General features: G+C 45.3%; 1 protein-coding gene across 1 annotated transcript in view; it reads left to right on the forward strand.

Moving 5' to 3' along the window:
* Nucleotides 1-16,273: 16,273 nt before the first annotated feature.
* The window catches only part of cbfa2t2 (CBFA2/RUNX1 partner transcriptional co-repressor 2), a 25,656-nt gene continuing 21,864 nt past the window's right edge, over nt 16,274-20,065 (forward strand). The window contains exon 1 of the mRNA XM_030052490.1: nt 16,274-16,693. The gene's annotated coding sequence lies outside the window, so the exon portion shown is untranslated. The remainder of the gene's footprint in view (nt 16,694-20,065) is intronic.

The following is a 20,065-nucleotide window of genomic DNA, read 5'->3' on the forward strand; positions in this document are numbered from 1 at the left end:
TTTATCCATAATCTGTCCAGTCTTCACCCTGCCATCCATTTAACAAACCATTTTCCTTAGCAACAGCCTGAAAGGTGCAAACAATGGCACATTTGTCTGTCATTACAATTGAATGCCATTTGGAGATCTTTAGAGAAAGCTTGAGTACAGCAAAAAAACAACCTCACAATGTGCTCAGCCAGTTTTCTGATCGAATTATCATTTTTTACATTCTAATCAGTGCTATCTCAACTTTTCACTGATGACGTTGTCACAAGATAACAATGCAAGGCCAGGCTACTGAAAATGGGTAACTTATCTGGAGACAGAGCTTGTTCAAGGGTGATGTGGTTGGTTTGTCTCTCATTCAGTGTAGTCGTTGCATGATTGATTCGCTGTGATGATGACATGCATGACAAACTGACATTGTCACCTTCTGGTGTAAAAACTTGGGACTTTGATGACAAATGTCACATTTGAAATGAAAAGTTGGAATTTGTGCAAAAGAAAGAAAAAAAAACAGATATGTATTAAATTATCAAAAATACTCGACTGACTTAGTCATTGCTGACCCAGTGGATTCTGTGTAAACTGGATTACGGCCAGTGGCTGAAGAAGAATTTCCAGTTCCAGCTCCAGTAAAAGTCCTGCATTCAAAGTAAAAAGTATGAACAGTAAAAGAAGTCATTGTGAAGAATAGTTCCTTTCACAGTGTCAAATTTGATGGATTAACCTGTGAGAACTATTTTAATGCTGTAGCTCCAGCTGCTCCATATACTGTTGGGTCGTTTGATCTCTATCAGTGCTTTATATTTTATGTTTTGCATGTCAAAGCTTATTCTGCAAAGTAACCAGCAAGTACAGCCATCAGCTGAATGTAATGGAGGAAAAAGCACTCCCTCTGAAATGCAGAGCAGTGAAAGCATTAAGTCTCACAAAATGAAGACACTCAAGTAAGGTACGACTACCTCAAAGCTGCATTTAAATACAGCATTTGAGTATTGTTTTACTTCCACCTGATTATGGCATAATAATAAGATTTTACAACAACAAACTCATATGTGTTCCTGTGAGACATTCGCTACTTTCTGCCCCTCTCCTCGCTTATAGAAACAGCGAGGCGTCCTGCTCCCCAGGCAGAATCAGCAGGAAGTGACTTGGTCCACACACTGACACAGCAGGTAGTGACTGCTGCTCCTTGGTCCCCAAACAGCAGCCCTACCACCTCCTCCCCCCACTCCACCCCGCGACCCCCTGATCCACAGCAGAACAATCAGTTGCCCCTGGCCTCCTGCTCCTGCACACTCGGGCAACATAAGTGGCCTCTGGTTCCTCGTGCACACACACAGAGGGAGTAGCCGACGGGCCCGCGATCAGTCGCTTCTGTACCAGGAGCAGTAGGTAATGACTCCTGCCTGCCACGGTGGGCCTTAATTTGTTATTGTAGCAGAGCAGCTGTGCAGCATGCTGCAGAGAGCAGGTGGCAGCCTGGCAGGAGCGGAGGATGGGGGGAGGGAGGGGGGGAGGGATGGAGGAGCGAGGGAGGGGGAGGGCAGGAGCGTGTGGCATATGTGGGTGGCTGTGGGGGGGTGGAGGGATGATAGTGTCTCTGGTGTGTGTGTGTGCGTGTGTGTGTTTGTGTGTGCCTGTGTATGTGTTGTGTAGGGGGGGGAGGGTTAAGGCTCACAGCTCTCTCAGCCAGCATCCAAATATTGTGCTTGTAAAGAAGAACAACACGTGAGAGTCTGGATGGAGTCCAGATCCACATCCAGTCTTGAGTGTTAAGGTTTCTGTGTCTGGGGAGTTGGAGGAGTTTCACGGCTCAACAGATGAAAACACCAAAAATGAAACAGACTTCCTTAGTTACTTTATTTTTAAATTATAGGCCACTTTTACACGCTTATTCCCTACCCATTTTAATTTTTCATCTGACCTCTTCACTATGCAGTCTCCTGATCTATAATCATCTATAACACATATCAGTTGTACTTTCAGGAGGATTTGATGATCCTCGCTAATTGTCAATTTGTGGAGGCATTTCACACTAGTTATAGGCGATCCAAAACAAAATCAATACACCAACAAGTCGAGGTTATACACGACTTTGCTCAAGGCGATGGAAGTGTGTCTGGTGTGAGGATTATGTGAGCGCTACTATCCCATTGTCATTGTTGCCGCATGGAGTTAATCATTACTGAAACACTGGCGCTCCTATTTCCCTACTGTTACAGTCGAGCGTTACTGGCTTTCTGGTTAAAGGCTTACGGTTACTACCGCCCACTCTGATATTTGCTGTAGCGGGGAGAGCAGATACCTGATGCAACGGTGAACTGGATCGCTCCTACCTCCTGCAGATAGGCTGCTATACTTATTTGGCTCTACTTTTAAAGTGTGTGTGTTTTTTTTTTTTTAATGAATCCAGCAGACAGCGAAAAATTGGAAGAGTTGACGCTGCAGCACTGATCGCATCAAGCATCATCCTGCCAAGAGGAGCAAAAAATCAAGAACAGGAGGAGCAATGGTCGGAATGCCGAGTGCTTTTCATTGTAAGTACATGCCGTTTTATATTGCCTTTTACTTACTGGGTAAAATAAGGGGTCACAGCTGAGTCATGCCTTTTTGCTTGTGAGCATGTATGGCACCTGCACACCTGGTCTGAATAAAACTGCACGCACTGGAAACATGAGGCATGAGGCGACCGCTGTGTTAATGTCCAAAAATATAACTAATAAATGGCATTGGTTTTAGCCTCGTTTTTGTGCTTTACATCATTTTGTGCATGCATGACAATGATAATATTGCAAATAGGGAACCTATCACATCACATGGACAGAGAAATCAACTCCACTGCATTACTCTCAGACTCTTCTCCCAGTCTGTAAGTCTCCAGAAAAGACCTTTTCAGTGTGCTACTTCATCTTTCAGATCATATCAAAACCTTTTAATGACCAAACAAAAAACTCTGCCAGCCCTTTGTCTGGCGAGATCCTACGGTTATTAGTGTCCTTTAAAGAGTGTGAATAAACTACACATAACACATATTCTATTGAGTGCATTATCCCTCATATAGCCCCAACTAGCCTGCTATTATGCTCCCATTTGACTGAATAGTAGCTCTCAGTCTATGTGTCTTTTCAGTGGAGGATTTGGAGCCCTTAATCCACCAGGCAAAGTTTTTTTCTCTTTCCACCATCTGGAGTTTACAGCTTTTCAAGACAAAAACACCAGGCGGTGTGAAACCAGGCTGGAGCTGCTGCTCGGTGCCAGAAGAAGGTTTTTCCTTCTTTGCCTGCAGTCTGTGCCTGCTTAACACCAGGGGACAATAGTGCAGTCATGCAATGCAAGTGGGGTCAGCAGGGCCCGGGGGCATGACTATACCACTGTGAGGTCCCGGAGGACTCCAATTCGTCTCCCTCTTTGCCACAGCGTAACAAATAGTAGCATGACAAAGACATGACTGTAATGATGATGGTGATGGTTGTGGTCATGATAATGATAACGACGATGTGGTGCTACAGTGGCCAGCAGGGCGCAGCAAAGGGTGCACTGTAAGATGAAACTGTAAACATGATATGATGGACACAGAATTTCATGACCTATCACTGTTTTGGAAACTTTGGCTCCAACTCAAGAGAGAAGAAATGAGTATGTTATTGAAGTGTATTGATTGTTTCACTGAAGTAATTTGACCTCAATCAGAGATTAGAGCAACACCGTGTGAAGCCAGGATGATATGTGTGTGTGTGCACCCTGGGAGCAAATGTGTTAAAGAGCATTTAGCCTCAACATTGCTCACACTAGTCAATCACTTCCATTCTTTCTTGATTCAATTAGATCTACTCAAAAACATGTGGGTAATTTGGAACCCCTGATAATTTTCCCCTTTCCTTTTTTTCCTCTTCTTTCTTTGGGGTGGGTTATAGAGTCAGATTCCAATCCTCTGACATTAAAAGGGGAAATAAACGACAAAGGGGCCCTGCAGGTTTGCATTAGAGACCTAATTGGTTTTGGCTCGAGCGGGCTGTCAGCGTTGCCAGACGTGGGCCCTTTGTGTTTTGCCGTGTGGGAGAATTTGCCTGCGCTGGAGGTAGAGAGAGAGAGGTGCTTGCAGGTCTTCTCTGAGTCACCCTGCATCATCTCTAGAGTCTGCAGGCTTTGTTTTTCTATGTATGTGCATGCATGTGTGTGTAAAGCTTGTGTTTGGGTGTGCATGTTTGTGTGTGTCAGGCTCGGAGCCCAGTATCCTCCTCGCTCCCTCTGGTCTCCGCGTGGGTCTTTTCCGCCATTACTACCACCTGTTAGTGTTTTACTGGGCCTCGGGGTGACACCAACTGGGGAACTATCCAGATTCAATCATCGAGTCCATCAGATCGGCTCCCTTACCTCAAATCTGGCTCCCATTACCTTTCACAGGACCGATCTGAGTTGGATTCCCCAGTGCAGTATGGCTGAATGAAGCTGGTGTGGAGATGAACTCGCCAGAGCTGAACCAAGTTTCATTTATCACTCATGAGTAATGATGTTTTATTCAGTGTGTTCCATTGTTGGATCACACTTAACTGTTTTCTAAGTGTGGCTTCAGTGGGAAAAAGACATGTTAAAAGACTTTGAATTTATGGGGTCACTTTGTTTCCCAATGCTCCACATGTGGTAACCGCAACCAAAATCCCTAACATTTTATAATCACTAATAATCTGTGACCAAGTCACAATTTAAATGGACTTTAATTGCCTTTGTCACACATCTACTGTTTAGGATCATAATTTTAATTTAAATGAATTCAAACTGTAAATCAGAGCTGACCAATGACAGGAAGCCAAACAGTCCCATCTCTGCAGCCCATTATGAAGTTCCTTTAAGTGTTGAATCCTCAAGTGCTGAATCAAACCACTGCAAACAACACAGACCCATTAATCTCCAAACACACACACACACAGACTCACACACACAAAACCCCCAACATAAATCTTTTCAAACAGATAGGGTTTGTCATGTTCCATGTTTTCGTGAGATCCCTGAGCTGTCCATCCGGTTGCCTGTTTCCAATTCCACGCACTGTGCTTCCCAGCCTATCACTTCAGACTGTGTGGCAACCTGAAGCAAAGCTTAAAAAAGAGAGAGAGAGAGAGAGATAAAGACAGAGAGAGAAACAGAAAGAGAGAGAGTAATGAAGGAGCAGTAAAAGAAAAGAGTGAGAGCAGGAGAGTAGAAAGGGATTAACTGTCAGGGAGAATGTGAGGCTAATTGAAGCCAGTTTCGCACAGCTGTTTCTTGTTGCTGTGCGGCACTGCGCGGAGCGGGTGGGAAGATAGGATCCAGATGTGATCTTGCGCTAAGGATCACCCGCCAATAACAATCCTCAGATATGCCAGCCGTTCAGGAGACGAGAGTTATTAGAGTGTCCGTGCTCGCCTCTCCATGTCAAAACATCATTTCTTGCCTCTGAAAGATGCCATGGCACGGTGCTTGATTGCCGGTCTCAGCGCAGCTCGAGTGTTGTTAACACTGTCATTTTGTTATACTGCCAGCCCCTGACATGACCTCTGCATTCAGGTATCACTGCCTAGCGTACACATTGCTTTGACACATTTGACTATTCCAAAAGCGGCTCGCGGGGTTGGAGACTGGTTTAGCATATTTGTCATACGGCTTTTTGAAACATTCCAACACAATGGATTAAGGCCTCTTTTGTGCCTTTGCCTGTTAAAAGTGTTTCGTTCAAAGCATCATTGAAAAACCATGTATCCTTTATTAGGCTGGTGGGATGCAGGTCCCATGATTGTGTGCAGGCATTTATTCGGTCCTCCACTTTAAGTTGAGGGACATTGCCTGGGAACAAAGGGGCCAGTCACTTCAGAGTGAATCGGAGTGGTCACAGTCAAGAAAAGCAAGTGAAAGGAACTTATCACCGCATTATGCTTTTTTTTTTTTCTTTAATGCCCCCGTCTCCCTATTCCCAATTCTCACTGCCCCCCCTCAGCATTTCCCCCCTTGGCTCAGACAAAGAGGAGTTAGCATTGGCTCTCCCTTTCTCAATGCCTTCCAGTGTTATACGAGCCCGTCTTCCTCACCTCCTCATTCTGTTGTGCTTTTCTTTTTTTTTTTTTTTTTGCTCTTTCTCCATCCATCGTTCCCCATCTCTTCCCGCTATTTCGTTCTTTCCCTCGATTCATTTATCTTTCCTTATCCCTCTCCACATCCCCATCCGTCTGTCTTGGCCACCAGAGAGATCAGCTGCAGCTGGCTTGTCATCGCCAAGAGGAAAGCTGACATCCAGCTGCTTATGAGCTCTTATTGAAGACTGAAAGCCCGATGTGAGAAGTCTGCAGTTTGTGGCTGGAGAAGCTATTGTTTTCAATTATCAGACTTTCCCCTCATTTATATCTTAAAACAATTGAAGCTGTAACTCATTTCCTCAGGTTTGCTGTGTCATTAATAACTATCTTTGAGAAACTCGTCACAGTGCTCACGTATGATATTATTATGATCAGTTAAATCGCCAAAATGTGGATTTGGCAAATGTAGCTGCGCAAATGATTGCATCAGCTTACATATGTCAAGCACATGAAATGCTTGTAGCTATGTGCCATCACTAAGCATGACACAAGCCATGCTTAGTGCTAGTCTATTTGGATAAAACACACGCACTAACACACACACTTTGTGGGTGACGGAGCAGCTTAGCCTTGGCCAGTATGACTCCAGAGCTCTCCTCCCCTCATGTTTGTTATGTGAGAGTTTTATGACTCTTGTCAAGTTCACCTCATCTGTCCCTTGTCTGATTTCACTCCTGCTGCGCCTTCTGCAGTCAGAGAGCAGGACCTGGTCTGCAGCTCGCAAAAACTGCTGATACACATGCACACACACACACACACACACACACATGCATTGCATTCTGACTCATTCCTGTGTCTCTTCCAAAGTTGAATGTGTCGTGGCTGCTGTTGTTTATGCGCCTTGTCCTCAGCTGGTGTCTCTGCTTGTTGTCTTTGCCTGTTTGTCCTAGCAGGGAACCATAGCACAATGTCATATCCTCTGTGGGTCCCCAAACCAACACGGAGGCAGGTGCTGCGGCAGCCTCCTGTTGTTCAGTTGGAATGGTTTGTACGATTTGATCCACAGAACTGAACAGGGTCGACGGGGAGAGCAGGAGGAGGTTTTGTTTGGTTTGTTTTGAAAGCTAACGACTAAAAAGAAACCAGAATAAGTACGAAGGTTAGAAAATCCCCACCTGCTCCACATGCTCACACACATACACACAAATAGGGGATGGTACTGCTACACTGACAAACCCAAACATCCCTGAGGCTGAACCTTGGGAAATGCCAATACATGCCTGTGTGTGTGTGTGCGTGTGTGTGTGTGTGTGTGTGTGTGTGTGTGTGTGTGTGTGTGTGTGTGTGAGTCCACGGAGCCAGCCCTTATCTCCCCTCAGCTTTAATTGAGCCCTTCAAAAATCCCCAACACACACACACACACACACACACACATGCACATTGAGTAAAGCCTGCAGGCTCTATCTGTGCCTGGCCAGGTGTTCCTGCCTCTGCTGCCAGATGAACCACCTGCAGATCACAGGTGTGGCCGTCGCCAGGGAAGAGAACAACACAGCTGCTCCTGCAGCCTCAGGGAGAGAAAGAGACAGAGACGCAAGGTTTTTATACAATCAACTGCTAGTGGGAGGAGGCTACATGCACACACAGCAGGCAAAAACACAGAGTGATACTAACAGAACATGCACACACACACACACGTCCACACAAGTGTAATGGTAGTGATATAGTATAGCTGGAGTTTATGCCTGCCTTCTGGTAAAGACAAAGCCCTCCGATGGTGTTTCAATCGTGTCTTTTCCGCAGCCTGTTTAAGGTGGGAATATTGTGCCATTATTCTGCTTCGCTGTTCTGTGTAAAAAGTATGAACTTGGAATGGGGAGGCACTGTTGTTCCAGCCAGCGGAGGTAGTCACAGAACTGAATCGACATCTGTGGAATACAACTTAATGGATGAAAACAGTGTGCCCTCCCTCCTCTATGCTGAATTTCTCCCTGTATGTTTGCTGCTAATTGCTTAGTCTACAAAGTCCTTGCTCATTTATTTTGAGGAGTTAACATCAAAAACCTGACAGTCCCCCACCCTCAAACTCCATTATAGCTGTGCTTAGAATAGCTTCAGACGACCTCGTTGTATTCAATTTTGTCGAGTTAACTGCAGAAAACACCAAAAGACAGTACCAAACAACCAAATGGCACCCTGAAACGTAATGTAAATTGCCGATCCAAGGTTTTAAATAGTGTTAATGTGTTTTAGGCTGGAATTTGCGTTTAATGGCCAATTTATTGCTGCTTTTGAAAATCCCGATGTAAAATACATAATGCACTTTTAATGTCACCTATGGGAAATGACAAGAAGCAGTGAGATCATAGAGACTACTTAAGAATGTGCCATCCGACACACACACACACACACACAAAAAAAAAAAAAAAAAAAAAAACATTCAATCAGTGATGTATTCAATAAATATCAGATTTAGGCTTTAATTATGAGTTCCCTATAAAAAGAGAAGTGGCAAAGTCACAAATCTTTTTATTGGGTAGCTGTGAACAATATGCAGTCACAATGCTCAGAGCACTTGGGCAAGAGGTAACCTGACTGTTATGAAGGAATGAAATAAACCCTCATACTGAGAGGAATGTGCGGTGCATGAAGTGGTGTGTAGAGGTACTCGCTGGGTTATGCCTATGTGTGTGGGCTCGTGCACATGCTCATGTCTTGCGCGAGTGTGTGCACTCAGACACACACACACACACACACACACACACTTAACACATCTCTTCTCCCAAACATGGAGTTGTTTATGAGAACTATTCATGTTTATATGCCGACAATTGGGTGAGGCTGGCAGTGCCGGGCCAACGCTGAACGAGTTCTGATCCCTCCTATCATTTTCCAATTAGCCAAATTGCTGCATTTAAGGATTTTTTTATTTTTTATTTTTTACTGCAAGTGCCATTGATGGATATCCCTGACTGAGTATCTGGTATATAGGTTAAACGAGAGCGGAGAGAGTGAGAGAAGTGGGTGGTTGTTGAATATCGTTTAAGGCGAGTTATTAGAGAAAAGGGTTTGGCGTCTGTCTCTGCACTTGGCCTCCCTCTGTGGAAACTTTGGGAAGATGCAGCCAAGTGAGCGTGTGACCCACCGCTCATAAATTTTAAGCACACATACAGCCTCTCTCGCTCTCACTATATTTCTCTCATACTCACACAAACTTTACTCTCCTGTTGCTGCTCGCCCTCGGTCCTCATACCCCTCCACACATACATGCTCATCTCTCTCTCTCTCTCTCTCTCTCTCTCTCTCTCTCTCTGCCTTTCTGTCTCTTTTACACACACTTGTAGCCTTTCATCCATATTTACTCATCTCTATGTCTCTGCTGCTCTGTCTCACCCACTTTCTCTGCCTTGTATTTTCACACACACACGTTGCGCCCGAAGAGCAGCCGTGTGTCTCCCCTCCGCGAGCGGAGTGTAATAGGAGATCTGAGGGTTTTCCATGGGTGAGTAGGCGGGTCAGGCCTTACTTAAACTAATGGCTCCCAGCAGTGTTGAATAGCCAGACACACTGGAGCCGAGGCCTGAGGTTTTGGAATGCCACTGCCGGCTCAATGCCTGCCTTTCATCGGCACCAAGTGAAGGAGGGAAAGAGAGACAGAGAGAGGGAGAGAGAATAAGAAAAGGGAGGGGGAGAAAGGGAGAGGAAAATACGGGACCCATTTGTTATGGGTGATATGAGGATGCCTGAAAAGGAGGGCACAATAGTTATGGAATAGAGGGACAGAGGGTAGGGGGGGAAAGGGCTGGTCGGTGGACTGTGGGGGACGAGGGGAGGGGATAGGCGTGTTCGGGGTAGTGGGATATCCAGAGGGGGTAAAGTACCGGTCAATGGTTGTTTTGTGTCAGAGCGCCGTGGGACCCCCACCACCGCCACCAGCCACTCATTTGTTTTTAATGTCTTGGGGATGAGCTGTGAATGAGCCTTTGAGTGAATCGATACAGCTTTGAATTGAGTCGCTGCTGAAGAAGTTGAAGTTGAAGAAGGAGGTGGGATGTGTTGCATGGGGAGGGGTGTGTGTGTGTGTGCTGGGAACCCCTGTCTCCCCTCCCTTCCACCACTGCCACAACCCTCCAACTCCACTTTTGACTCAATATCAGATAATAAAACGACACATAAAAGAGCCGCACACCATCCACTCCACTGTTTATACAATTTACTGCCATTGCTGTATCTGAATGCGCAGGAGGAAGGGAGAAAATAGCCACCGCTTTAGCCCTGATTACTGCCGAGAAGCATCTTATTTTATCTCTAACTGTATTTTTTTTTTTTTTTTTTTTTACAGTAAGCGCTCCTCCAGACGTTGTTGGAAAATGCCATGTCCCCATTAGATAAATGTGCCATAGCAGATGTAATGGAAACGACGGTATTGAGAGATCAGACAGGGAAATCTATGGCTGCATCAGATTAGCTAACATCAGGAGTATGAACAGTGATGAGACGGGGGGGGGGGGGGGGGGGGGGGGGGGGAGGCCATGCTGGGAAGATGGTTCAAGAGAGCGAGGGCTGGGAATGATGAGGTTTGTGGGGAAGAATAGAGACAAATTAAATAAGTTACCAAAATAGACAGTTTTATAGATAGCGAGGCAGCAAAAGGGAGAGAGAGACACAGAGAGAGAGACAGAGAGAGAGAGAGAGAGACATCCAGGTGCGTGACTGTTTCATTAATTCCTTGGGAACTCCTGGCCAGAGAAATGGAGGCGGGAGTCAAGCCAGAGAATGAGCTGTTCTGGCTCGGTCTCAACACTTCGCATGACGACAGAGAAACATGAGATAGCCAAGAAAACACACACACAAACACTAAAACTAACATATATACCACAGTCACATACACCACATGCACACACACACACACACACACACAAAATCTTGCGAGGATTGGCTCAATACAGTGAGAAGTCGGCAAAACTTTTGACGAGGAAGTTGTGGCTGGGAAAGGAACACAAAGCGCCATCGCTTTTTTTTCCACTTCTGAAAATCTCTGTCATCATTTCACACTCATTTGGCAGCAGCTCTCGCCGTTAAATCCATCCCATCACTCAGATTACCCTTTAAAACCTCTCTCAGCCTCCCAATGGGAATCCTTCTGTGCGCTCTCTAAATATGCAAATTTATTTTACCCCTCATTTGAAGATCTGTGGAGACGGGGAAATGTTTGATAGTGACTTTGTGTGATATTCAACACTATTTCATCTTGTGAATTTATGCTCCATGATATATAATGATCAGCTACTTATGGTAATATACTGTCATGAGCGTAGTATTAGGAAACTTTATTCATCCACAAAGGGAAAGTCCTCTTTCAGGTCAGCTACAGACATGAGACTCATTGCATAACGTGTGCAGGTCTGGAAAATAACATCTCTCAGGTGGAAAGTTTGGATTATCTTCGCAATAACACGACACACTTTGTCACATACAGTTATGTTAATATACAGAACTCTTGGGATAAATTAAACAGGCAAAATAAAAAAAAAAAAATAAAAGCAATTTTGGAATCGAGACATTTTGCCAGAAATGTGCACCAGATGGAGTTGATGGCGATGAAGTTACAGCTTCTCAGGTTGGAGATGGCAGGGATGTAATGGTGTGTTTGCCAACCGGCTGTAGTAAAAGTTTGATGTATCAAACTTGGCTGGCAGCCTGTGACTCATTACATGGCAAGAGGAATTCATTGCTATAGCCCCATATAAAAGTCATTGATAACAAAACCACAAGCACTGGAGAAAATGGAAACAAAGTCGCCGGGGCGCTGAACCTTCCTCTCAATCATTCGTGGAGTCTGGAGAAGCTCTTGCGATGTTCTCGGCTTATTACGCAGATAATGAGGGGACCGCATCCTCAAAATCTTAAGGTGGCGTCCCGTGCTAGCTGGATATGAAATTAATGAATCATCTGATGATTCATGTAGCTTATGGCGCAGCAAGTTGAGGGGCAATGAGCCTTCATTTGATTGGCAGGAGAGCGGGGTTCTGCCAATTCAGACGTGAGAACCAATTAGAAACGACGCTTTGAATTTGAGCTAAATCTGCCAGATAAAAGAAGTCGTGACAGTTCCGTGCAGTCCACAATCGGCGTCTGCCAGGCCAGCTAAAGCCTCCCCCGGCATCACGAATATTGTCTTTCTAGCTTGATAACTGTTGCAACTCCCTCATTGTTCTCAGTAACGAAGACACCAGTTGTTGTTTGAGCTGAAGGGGCGGCTACGTAAGATTAATTCAAACTTTGCTGGCGTAAATCATTAACGCACATTAACAGAGCGTGCTCAAACATCATGGCTAAATCGAATCAATCCAGTCTAATCTAATCTAATCTGATCGGATCTAGTCTAAACTAATCTAATCTAATCATAGACCAATTTGATCTTGCTGTTGCGGTGCTTAAGACAGTATCGACACTGCATCTCAATAAGTCGCTGTTTGTTGACAAAGCTGCCAGGGCTTACAGTGGACTAATGGCTACAGATCTGTTAGCGCTGAAAACAAAACACTCTCACCATGTGTGAGTTGTATTGCCGCATGAAAATGAATCAGGTTCCAGTTGCACGGTGCATGCTGCAGTCTCACTCTCTCTCTCTTTCTCTCTCTCTTTCTTTCTCTTTCACACCCAACAGTGCTGTTAAGCCATCCAGAGGTAATTAGCCTTTTTTAGTAAAATGGAGCTCTCCTTTGTAGACGCAGGCTCCTGTTCCCGTTCACATGCACCCCTTCTGTATGCCATTCACATAGCCATAGGCGGGCGGCATGAGCAGCCATTGTCATGATAATGCCACCTTGGAAAACACTGTTTTTCACTGCACACAGACGCAAACGTGTGCATCTGTGTGCAGTGAAAACACAAACATTGTTGGAATGAGTCAAAGCTACATAAAGAGCGTGTTAAAAGTTTTAAAGTTTGAGCCTCTAGTTAACAGCTAATTTGTCTGTGTGCTTTGATCAAGGAAACTTTGTATTGAGGAGTCTGCAGGGAGTTACACTGCTGGCACAGAGTGAAGCACATTTACTCACTGTGTAGCAAACAATCCTTATGAAATAGTTCTTTTAATCAAGATTGAACACGAGATAGAAAGGCGGGAGTCACATAGCCGCAAACATGCATGTGTAGAAAAGCACACACACAAATAGATTAATTGGACCTTTATGACATCTTTTCAGACTCACTCTGGTTTTCGAGCACACATTCACACACTCATGCAGAGGAGTGATGTAATGATTTTAGCATCCCCCTCTTTTACATCGGACGCCAAGTCTCTAAATCCCCTACTCCCTCTTCTCCTCCCCTTCATCTCCTCATCTTTTGCTGTCGTTTCTGAAAAAAAAAAGAAGAAGAAAAAAAAACGCTGTTTATTTTTTTTCTAAAAGTGGAAGTTGGGCGAGGGAGCGTGTGAACAGAACCAGATGCTGCATAGACTCGCTCTCCCTCTCTCCCTTGCTCTCTGTCATACACACACATACACACACACACACACAATGGCTAACAGCTGCGTGGGGCTTGAGCAGCTAAAATGATTTCATACAGCATGCATAGGCTTCATGAGGCATGTTGACTTTCCATTGTAAAGATGATGAGCGTAGCGTCGTACAGTTTGCTTCCTCCCTCTCCCCGTATGGGACCATTTATGAGCAGACAGGCAAAGTACACAGACGTACAATGTGCTTGGTGGTGGTGATGCATTGTGGGAGTGGGATTTTCTTTGGCGAGAAAGTTCCTCTCATAGTTTTGTTGTTGATCTTACAATTTATAAACTTTTGTCCCAAAATTAGACACATCAGTGACATCTTCTCCCATAGAATAATTAATAGCTCAAAATTGAAATAAACTGTGGGACAAAGAATTGCAGGCAAATGAGATCCTTGTTTAGCCAAATTACATCACTGTTCTGCCCTGTAGTTGCTGAGACATAAAGTGATGAAATTATGTTAATGGTAAAGGTTGTATATCTTAAAAGTTTTTTTTAGAAAATTGAACACAAGATAACGATTTCCCAGAGTGTATGGAAAGAAACATATTCCTAAATTTGAAACACAAATTGGGGAATAAAAAGTTTCTTATGTACCATACTTAACTGAAACAAATCCCCTCCATTATAAATAGTTTTACAGTTGACTAAGGTTATTGTGGATTGACAATGGCATTGAAGCTGTGACATTACCATGTGAAAGAAAAAAAAAAAAAAAAACAGCATTTCCTTTATCACCACCATTTATGTTTGAGGCGTGTAGCTGTTTTTCCTATGCAGACTGCAAAGTACAATATCCTTAATTCCCTAGATCACAAATGTTACAAGAAACCATCATCATGGCAAAAGGAAGAGCTAATGAGAAAATTCGAGGGGTTTTATTTTTAGACAAGAGCATTTGAGAGCAGTCACAGGAGGAAGATATGATTCATCAGGCAGAGGCGGCCGTGAAGTCCTTCTTGAACGGTCATGCAGCGCGTTTTTTTTTTTTTTTTTTTTTTGGCCTGCGATGGAAGATGGGGAATGACTCCACTGAGCGTGCTCACCCACCTGCCACCTGCCATTGATTACACCTGGGTCTGAATCTCTGTTAGCCCTTTATATTTGACCAGCCGCAGTGTGAGCTGCAACCCACTGCCTTGTGTTACAGTAGCATCTGTGGATCTTATAGCCACAGAAGTTCCTACTGGGCTTCCTCTCTCTCTCTCTCTCTCTCTCTCTCTCTCTCTCTCTCCCTCTCTCTCTCTCTCTCTCTCTCCCTCCCTCCCTCCTGGCCACCTGGCCCTGCCTCTGAGCCTGCTGGCTGACCAGATGCACCCTGAATAGAGCGGGCCGATGAGGGGAGTGGAGGGAGCTCGAGGTTGTCATGGGTGATTATTGAGTTAATTTCAGGTTCGTTTGACAGCGCAAGGCCATTATGAACTTAAATAAATGTCGTTTTAATTACTGGAAACTGATTACAAATCTATCTGTCCAATCAATTAGTAACACTTTGACTTGATGTAATTTGATGTAACTTTTTTTTTTTTTTTTTTTAAATCACAGTAGACTTCACTTGTTTTCCTTAGGGTTTAATCCTATTACAGTAGGCAAAAAAAAAAAAAGACGGAGTCAGGACGGCACCTACTCCTAATGAACTGTTTGTGTTTACCCAATAACAACATTTGCTTGTTTGTTTACACATCCCAGCGCCTGTGTGTTCTCACATGTCGATCATGTTCTGTCGATTGCCGGTCGTCTAATTAAAAAAAGCTTAATGTCTTATTTCCCCCAGGCTTAGAATGAACTCCGCGCGCACACACACACACACTCGCTAGTTTCTCAAAGTAAACTGTTGGAGTGAATAGCCAGAAGCAAACAAAACACACAGGCTGCCCAGTTGCAGCCAAGCCTCCGTTATTGTGGGCTGCATTGTCTCTGTGGCACTGCTTGTGTGTGTGTGTGTGTGTGTGAGAGAGAGAGAGAGAGAGAGAGGACGGGTGTAAATCAGCCGGTGATTTAAGTTTAACTCAGTGAGGATGGAGCACAGAGCACGAGAGAGCAGGAGAGGAGAGAAGAGTAACTCATTCATGCTCCTCAAGTGTCCCCCGATGGATTGGCTGGCAATGCAGGGCCGAACGAGGCGCATTAAAGAGCTGAGACAAAAGAGAGAGAGAGAGAGTCAATGGAAGAGCCTGAGGCGGGATGAGGATTTGGTGTGGGGTGGTGGGGGGGGGCAAGAGATATAAAAACATTTTATCTCTGGGTATAAAGAAATCATTCTAAAGGGAGATCCCCACTCATCTTGAAGATAGTAAAGGAGGGGGGTGGGGTGGGGGGGTCCAAGTGAGGAGGAGAGCCCCCCCCTCCCCCCCACCCCTCACCTCCCCCTTTACCCTTTTGTCTCTCTTGGCAAAGTCTCTTGTTTAGCCTTTAGGTGCCAAAGCAATTAGTTATGTTAATTGCAGGGTCCACTGCTGGTGAATGCAGGTTGAATAGAGCCAGTCATTGGCGGATGATTGGCCGGGATCCACGGGAGGGGGCGTGGCTTATGGGGGAGGGGTGACGTCGCCGGAGCAGCCGGCCCATGGAAACAGGGGACAGGAGAGTGTGTGGGAAAATGGGGGAGGAGCTAGAGCAAAGGGAGCAAGTGAGAGAGAGAGAGAGAGAGAGAGGGAGAGAGTGGTCGACTCTCAAAGCTGAGAGGGCGAGTGAAAGAGAGCACACAAGCTGAGTGAAAGAGAGAGATAGAGAGCTTGAGAAGGCTGAGTACAAGAGAGATAAGGGAGCACAGATAGAGTGATAGCGTCTCAGGAGAGAGAGAGAGAGAAACACAGCAAAGACGCATAAAGAAAACGAGAGAGAGAGAGAGAGAGTGAGTGAGTGTGTGTTGGTGTGTGTGTGTGTGTGTGTGTGTGTGTGTGTGGAGCTGCGTTGCGCTGGGCTGCTTGGATATCCATCTCCATCTGGGTGCCATCTGTGTCTCTGGCTCTGGCCTTCACCACACTGGAGCTCACATATGTGGGAATGCAAACACATGCCTGACATATGAAGGCGTGGAGTCACAGAGAGAGAGACAGAAAGGCTCGGATAAGAAGGCAAAACCCCGCCACCGCAGCTGACTTTTTCCAAGGATCGAAGAGTGGACTCTGCTAGAGTGGAGGTAGGCAAGAAGAAGGATCACGTTCGTCTCCAAGCCTGTTTTTTTTTTTTTTTTTTGTCCATGCATGTTTCTACGTGCATAGTGAATGTGTGTACTTCGACGTTTGCCCTGAAGGATTGTATGCGTTTATCTGCGCTTCTGTGTTTACGTGCAAGTCTGTGCGTGTGTGTGTGTGTGTGTGTTTCATCTTAATTCCCGGAGCTGCGCCGGGCTGTACAGATGGTGCCTCATCCTTCCCTCTTTATTTCTTCATCTCTTCATCCTTGTCTGCTGAGGTAAGAGGGAAGGAGGGATGCGCTCGTCTGGCTCGCTCCCACTGCCAGCACGCAGAAAACTTCTCTCCGCTGCCATATGGACAGATTGCTGATTGCTTTACAAGTCTCAATAGGTTTAGCAGTGCCTTGTCATCTTGTCAGTGAAGTTTAAAAGTATGTGGCGAACCCTTTTTGACTGTTCAGAGAAGTAATTTGGTTGGGGGGGAAAAAAGATTTCTTGCTGCATGGAAGGAGTCCAGATTTTCCCTCTCTCTCTCTCTCTCCCCTCACTCTCTCTCTCTCTGCCTCCTCTCTCTCTCAGCTGTCATTTTCTTGGACAGTAATCAGTTATTCCACGTGGCAAGCAGAGCAGAAGAGGCTAGGTAAAGAAGACGTACATCTGTCGTACAGTATCCCAGACATATGGGGAAAGGAGGGAAGCTGCTGTGTGTGTCTTTCACGCTGTGCTTACATGTTACACAACACTCTTGACATTGGTGGGAATGTGAATCCAGCAGAGAGCAAATGTCACTCGCAAGCCGCCCTGTTGTTCTGATGGGTGTTTGGTGTAACTTTACGGGGAAATAGTGCTGCAGTGCTGACATATATTTTTTTTGTAAAATCAAGAGTGTTTGGGATTTCTGTCGCTGTGAAAGGTAGGCAAAGGGGAGATATGTTTGTGTTTTGGTGTATGGAGGGAATGGGAGGGGGAGAAGGTGTGTGAGAGAGAAGTGGAAAAAAAAAAAAAAAAAAGGCAGAGAGAGACCTGGCTAGTATCAGGGCAGGCCAGGCCAGTCCATCAGGGAGATTGGAGCGACTGACTGTCGGCTGCACAGTCTCAAACCAGAGACCCCTGTTTGGTCGGCTGGACACTGTCACCCTACTGACAGCAGGAGCTGTGTCTGTGTGTGTGTCTGTGTGTGCACACGCAAGGGTCAAAGACGCGATGTGTGTAAGGTTTTTTTCAGGGTTTAATTCCACTTCCTTTCACTTCTCATGTCCAATCACTGCTACCTTGCTGTTAAATACATTTTGTGTGTGTGAGTGTGTGTGTTTGTGTTTTTTTTAACCACATTCTTGCTAAATGGATGGTTGTGTCCAAGGAAGTGTGTGTGTGTGTGTGTGTGCCAGGTGTCCTGTAGACATTGTGTCTGCTCAAGTACAAGGTTGTTTATCTTGTAGGTTTCTGGAGCTGTTTTTCTTACCTCACCCTCAGCTGTGAGTTTATCTACTGAGAGCTTAGGACCAGATAGAGAAACAGACAACCGTGACCTCTGCTCACCATGCTATTATCTGAAGAATCCATCCACCGATTACTCCCATTTTGCTACACACACACACACACACACACACACACACACATGCACGCACGCACACACGCGAGAGCAAAGCAGCTGCTTCAGGACTTGGATGCAGGAAGTGCTCTATTAGTTCCAGTGGCTAGGACTGTGATATCTGGCCCCAGGGGTTTTGTGTGTGTGTGTGTGTGTGTGTGTGTGTACATGCATGTGTTTGCGTGTGTATGTGTGAGAAGATGAAAGGATTAGGTCGTTTACTCAGCAGAACCGGCTCAGTCACTTCAAGTATAGCGGCCTGAAAGATGGTTTCCTCACAGAGAACATCTCCCGACTGTGTTAATGTGTGTTTATTGTGCGTGTGCAAATGCATCTTCGTGTCAGTGAGCATTTAACCACCTGCGGGCCGTCCCTCCCATTGCCACCACGTTGACATTGTATGGATTCGCCCTCCTTGTGCTAAGTGCCTGAGTCAGAGGTCTTACAGGGGTCTGGTGACCCTTCGCTGGCCTGAGAGACTCGCTCACTGACCCGACAAGACCTTCATTTACTGGACTGCCGTCGACTGAGTGAGAGGGCTATCAGCACATCTTTAAAAAGCTATAAAGCCTCCTACACTGAGCATCTATAGTGAATTCAGTTCAATCCCTGAAAACACTTTTAGATAGTTTTCTGAAGCCGTATTGATCACAGGAACAGTTGTTTTGCAGTGATTTTAATCAGCGAAGAAGCATAATGGCATTCGCTCTTTAAATTTAATTCCTGCTGCCATTTAAAAGGCTTTGGAGGCCTTTACCCAGCCCTTTCCGATACTTAACCAGAGATAGGCAGAGAGAGAGTTGACTTTCTGGGATCGCGTGGGAAAACTAAAGCACTTAGAGGCAGTAGGGAGCCAATTAATTTTGTGTAACTTTGCTGCTGAATGCTAAAAAAAAAAAAAGCAGAAAGACCGAGATCAATACCAAATAGACCTTGGGAGAATGAAAGTTTATAATTGCTTGTGAATAGTTGCTGGGTCTGGCTGTGGACAAGATGTGCATGTGGTGCTGCCTCTTTCCACGAATTGTCTGTCAGAGGCTCTCTCTTTTCCCTCCATCTCCTCCAGAGAGAGGGTGGAGAGGAAGGAGTGTATCATTAATAACACAAGACAAACAAACTCTCCAAATTTTTTCGCCTGTCTATTTTGCTGTGCTCGGCCAAGGCTAATGACCGTTTACTGGAAAGAGAGAAGGACACATGCACTCACACACACACACACACACACACACACTCACACACTCTGCAGCAGAACATGCCACATTGGAGATGTAACGTGCCACCTTGTTATCATGAAAGTGAGATACATGCACGATGATGCGATGTGTTCTTACTGAGAAACACGTATAGACGCAACAATAATGCCTGGTCCAATCAAAACACTCACACACACGCACACCTTATCTGGCACTCCTCTACCCACACGTTCACAAACATACACTTGTCCTCCACAGCTACCCCTCTCTGGTTTTCCCCATTGTTTGGAGCACAGCTGGGCTCTTTGTTTCACTTATCTGTCTCTCTCAGTGTCTGTTTTCATACTGCTGGGCGAGGCGTGCTCACAGCTCTGTTTATGGAGTCAGATCATAGCCATTGCTCATCTTTGATGCTGCGCTGCTTCCCCAAAACCTGGACTGGACAGATTAGCCCCTCCTGCATGGTCTTATCTTGTCCGTGTTTGAGAAAATGATACTTGAATGTCTTTTTGTTACTCCGGTACAGTGAATAGAGTCGGTGTTAGTGTTGCTCGCACCCCCATATGTGGCTCAGCGTTGAGATCGGGCACA

The sequence above is a fragment of the Myripristis murdjan genome, chromosome 5 (assembly GCF_902150065.1).
Source record: "Myripristis murdjan chromosome 5, fMyrMur1.1, whole genome shotgun sequence".
NCBI classification, from domain to species: Eukaryota; Metazoa; Chordata; class Actinopteri; order Holocentriformes; family Holocentridae; genus Myripristis; species Myripristis murdjan.